Raw genomic sequence first — 5,338 nt, forward strand, 5'->3', positions numbered from 1 at the left:
TCAGCAGACTCCAGCGTGTGAGGGACGTTTCCCAAACAGAATAAGGAATCCTCCATCTTACCTGATGGAGGGGGGGTAAATAAAACCGTGGGATCAACGACATGCTGCCGTGGTCTTTCAGTAGAGCCTCCTATTAAGGTTACGGGGTACCTATAAACCACGTAACACTAATGTCTTTCACCAGGGTTCTGTTTACAGTTTGCTTACCTGTTGGAAATATGAAAATACAGTTTTATTCAGGAGCGCTCTCTGTAGCGTGCGTTCTTGGACTTACTCATCACATACTGACGTCTCATTCTACTTTTCTGGCGTTACCTACTGATGTCTTAGTATAATGCATAGAGCGCCCTCTGCTGACCATTCTGTGCTTAGCAAGGAGGGAATTATCACGTCAGTAACAGAACAGTATAATTCATGTAAGTGACAAAGTAATTACGTTATGTTTTGAGACCTTAAGCTTTCACTCCAGACATCGCATTATCTAGTTTACAGTTGATCTCCCAAATCTGCACAGATGTTCAGGGAATTCACACCTTCAGTAGGGCTACACGATTAATGAAATGGCAATTGCGATGTTACTCGATTACCCTTGCGATTACATGATCGCAAGGGGTGCGATTTAACAAAAAAGTGTGCTGTGTGTGTGACATTTCTTCTCTCTTTTTGCACTGCAGTTTTCTCATTATCCTCGCACACACACAGGGTTCTACAGTGGGACCATTTCACTCGCTTATGACCCTTATTCATGAGCACAGTGCGCAAGTAAAGACTACAATCGATCATAATCCCCCGCGCACCACGTTGCGAACTTGTAGCTAATCGTTCCCAACATAGTCGGACTGGCCACCAGGAGCACCAGTCACTCCGTGGCCCTACCAGAAAACCACCTCTAAAGTTTCAGATGCTCCCACACATTTTGGCTATAAAACCACTGGCTACACTGGCTGGTGAGGGAAAAAAGTTAATGTTTATTGTTTTGTTTTGCTAAATACATTTTGCTAGCCTGGATTTTGTTAGGTGGCAACATTTTTTGGATTATAGGAGGGGCCAACTCTGCTCATTGATAGTCAGCCAGGGCCATCATTGCAGTATTTAGAACACATTTCAGCAAGTTTGTGTCTTGTCTCTCAGTCTCAGTCAATTTTAATGAGTAAAACTCAAGTGGTCCCAACACACAGCTCTGTCTGCTGCCAGTCACAAAACCATCTCCAAAGTTTCAGATGCTTCCACACACATAACTATTACTCATTTCAACACAAAGAAATCTATCCTCATTTTTGTTCATTTAATTGATCTTTTCCAGATGCTCCAAAGCTTCCCTCTGTCGATTCAAAACTCTGGAGGGCGTTTTAGTGAAGACGGGCCAAATTGGAGGACTTTAGAAACACGCTCGGCTCTCTGATTGGGTCTTGCAAAGCAGAAAAACGATGCTGCTGACTGGGTTTTTGACATATTTTTATCAAAATATTCTGTACTGTGCAAATAACACTCATCTGCCTACACTTGTACTGTGCACGTCGCTCCCAGTCTGTTTTCTGACGCCACACTCCCGTGTTACATTCAGTAACAGTCCCAGCTCATTTTTGATCTATGCAACAAAAAAAAACTGGTATGATGCTTAGTCTGTATTTATTTATTCTTTCGCTAAATCTGCTGTAACTACAGAATAGACCATCGGCTTTATGTTTACACTGGCACGCGCATGCCCAGTGCACCTGAACGGGTCCTAGCTGTGCGTTTTCAGTCGTTTTAATGTGTGATCAACTCCAAAATGCAGCGGAAACACGGGTGTGGACGGAGATCATATTCGTTTTAATTCTCTGTTTGTAAACTAAAACGGAGTAGTGTGGATGGGGCCTCAGTGAAGAACCACAGCTTGTCTTCGGCTCCATTCAGTCCTCTGACTCTGGAAAGTATAACTGTGTAGCTGAGAACAAGCTGGTGAAGAAGATATCTAAATCAGTCTTTATTAAAGTGAAATGTGAGTAAAACACAACAAATTTAAAAAGCATCATTCAACTTCAGACAACTTTTTAAAGCTTAACTATCCAGTCAAATATTTTGGTTTCCCAAATCTGCATGGAAGTTCAGAGGATTCAATCCAGAAAACCACCTCACCTAAAATTTCAGATGCTCCCACACATCTTGGCTAGTAACTTTGGAAAACCACTAGCTACAGTGGCTGGTGAGGGAGTAAGTTAATGTGTTGTATTTTGTTTTGCTAAATACATTTTGCTAGAAACAAAATTGCTGCCTGGATTTTTATTAGGTGGCAACATTTATTAGGTGGCAACATTTTTTGGATTGTAGGAAGGGCTAACTTTTTTAACCCCCACACAGTTAAATTACAGTACAAATATAGTTGTTAGTTGTTATATAGTTGTTTTCTGAAATAGCAATTTTGACCATGAAATTATACATGTCAAAACATAAAGGAAATATAAAGTACATAGATTTCTTAGCTTGTGCTAACCAGGAATATAATATCAATAAGTATATAGGCCCAACTCTGCTAATAGAAAGTTAATCAGGGACACAATTCCAGTATTTACAGCACATTTCAACATTTTTGCATTTACTCATAAAAAATGTATGAAGGCCATTCTTCTTGCCCTCCTATTATGCTGTGTTTGTTAGGATTTGGTTTTGTGCTGTTGTTTTTCCTGTGTTTACTTGATATTGTCATGGTTTGGAGTTTTGTAGTCTAGTTTATCATTTTGGCTCATTCGCTTTAAGTTTTCTTTGTAACTGTCTTATCTCTCATCTTAGTTCTTGGTCCTGTGCTGTCCTGATTTTGCTGTCTTTCCATGTTTTTGCATTTTACTTTGGTAGATCTGTTCTTGTGTGTTCCTGTGAACTTTACTTCCTGTTTATTTCGGTAACCTTCTGTACCTGGTGTCCTTGTCTAGCTTTGTCTGATTACCTGATGTATCTCAGCTGTGTTTCCCTCCCTGCTCGTTTACCTGTGTGTGTGTGTGTGTGTGTGTGTGTATATTGTCCAAAGTTTTCTTCAGTCTTTGTCACGTCCTTGTATTGTCTGTATTGTCTGCATTATCTGCGTCGTCCATGTTGAGTGTTCTGTGCCTTCCCTGCCCTTTTGGATTACTTCATTGGTTTGTACTTTGTTCACGGATTCTTCCCTTTGGATTATGTTTTGTTTGGAGTTGGAGTTCCCTTTTGTTTGAACATTTGCTGCTGAACTCCCAGCGTTAGCCTGTTTGTCTTTTTGTAAATAAATCTTTGTTTGAACTGCATCCTCCTCGCCTACGTCTGCATTTGGGTCCACACCTCCGCCTTCACTCCGCCAATCATGACAGTGTTCTCATACGACGCAAATTTAATCTCATGCAGGTGAACAACTACTTAGTGTTCGCACACAACGCGATAAACAAATAAACACAACCCGCAAATTCTACAGCTAAATGAACGCAAAGTAAACATTTTGCTGTGATTTAATTGCAATAAATGGATCAAACCGATGCTGAAATAACTACAATATGATGCCGATTTGTTAAACAAATGAATTCATGCTTTGCCAGGTCTGTCAGCAGGACAGCAGGACAACGACTTTTAAAATGTTGGTTTTCTGAATGGAGCTCGGTTTGAGCTGGGCTATGCTAACTTGTTCACAGTAAAGTACAACGATACCTGGAATAAAGTTACAGACACACATTTTCTGAACTCACCAGGTAGTTCAACTTCCTCGCTTTCTTTTCTCCAAGTAATGTTCAGTTTTGTCCGGTTTTTATATAAATATGAAGTAGTAGTCCAACAGAGTCCACAACAGTGGAACCAGATGCTAGACACTAGCTGCCGAAAAACTCCAGTGAAGATGAATCAACGTTGTATTCCCAAAAACTAAAGTTAAAAAGCTAATTTAATAAAAGCAGTTAACTCTGAGCTTCTCCCGCGAGTAAACAGCGTTGTTGTCAGAGCATAATCCAGTCCAATTACGTGTGTTTATTTGTCCAAAAACTGCAGCGCTGCTCCCCGTACACTTCCCCGTTCTTTAGCAGCTCTCTGTCAGCCAGCGGCATTTTGATTCCCCGCTCTCCCTGGTCCTCTTCAAACAATGCCGGACAATCTCACGCTGATAGGCTTTCGCAACATAGCATCCAATGAATTTCTCGCTCAAGTTGAAAATTTTGAACTCCTGCGACCCAGCTAATGTCGTAACAAATGTGTCTTCCGCACCGGCCAGAGCAAATTTGCATCTTTGCATTGACTTTGTATTTAATCAAGCCTCCCAAAACGCTGGATTCACTTTCAGTGTGAACACAGGTTAGATTTTAGAATAACTCAAGTGGCCCAAACACACAGCTCTGTCTGGAAGCATCTCCAAAGTTTCAGATGCTTCCACACACATAAGGAAAAAGAAAACACATTAAAATATAATTTTTTAAAAGGGTAAAATAGAAAATAAAAACAGTGTACAAACACATAACTATTACTCATTTCAATACAACATGTAGCACCAAAGAAATCTATCCTCATTTTGTTTATTTATTTATTTTTTCCAGATGCTCCAAAGCTTCCCTCTGTGTCAGTGAGTCCCTCTGCTGAGATAGTGGAGGGCAGTTCAGTGACTCTGACCTGCAGCAGTGATGCTAACCCAACTAAATACACCTGGTACAAGGAGAATGAAGACTCACCAAAAGCATCAGGACAGAACTTCACCATCACTGACATCAGAGCTGAACACAGTGGGAATTATTACTGTGAAGCCCAGAACAGAAGAGGACGTCATAACTCCACCTTACATCTGACTGTTGTGGCAGGTACGTTTTTGCATTGAGCTGCACACACTTTGGGGACATTACAGTGTTTTCTAATTCCTTAGGCACAATTTTTGAAACTAGTGGCTATTTTTTCAAAACTCTACACATTAATCACAAAATCTTACACCAATAAAACAAAACATTATACATCCCTTGCAAAAGCAAACAATTCTTGCAAAACTATAATACAGTAAACACACTATGCACTGTACTTGGTTCAGATCTGTCTCTGCTTTCTATCTCTGACAGTAGATAGATAATAATCTCTTTTTAGAGAGAACATTCTGATCTACTTTGGCTTTTAGTTTCTTCTTTGTAACGCTCCAAATCAGTTTCTTTACATTGGTAATAATTTGGTTTACTCTGATTGGTGTTTGGAAAGCAGTGTTACTCTATGGGAGAAATGGGTCCAAACATGCTGTAACACTCTAATTTACTGTCTGTGTTTTCTTCTGTTCCCCATTTTTTAGGAGCAGGGAAATTAACCGTTGCTACAACAATCACTGTTGTTCTCCTGGTTATCATTTCCCTCTGTCTCTTCCTGTGGATCAGGTGAGCAG

At 40.2% G+C, this 5,338-nt stretch overlaps 1 long non-coding RNA gene across 1 annotated transcript; it reads left to right on the forward strand.

Moving 5' to 3' along the window:
• The first annotated feature begins 4,716 nt into the window (after positions 1-4,716).
• Positions 4,717-5,331, forward strand: LOC123966863. Its single transcript, XR_006824089.1, has 2 exons — positions 4,717-4,778; positions 5,249-5,331. It is a non-coding gene; the product is annotated as an uncharacterized LOC123966863 (long non-coding RNA).
• The last annotated feature ends 7 nt before the right edge of the window (positions 5,332-5,338 follow it).

Source organism: Micropterus dolomieu, unplaced genomic scaffold (assembly GCF_021292245.1).
Source record: "Micropterus dolomieu isolate WLL.071019.BEF.003 ecotype Adirondacks unplaced genomic scaffold, ASM2129224v1 contig_14448, whole genome shotgun sequence".
In the NCBI taxonomy this organism is placed as follows: Eukaryota; Metazoa; Chordata; class Actinopteri; order Centrarchiformes; family Centrarchidae; genus Micropterus; species Micropterus dolomieu.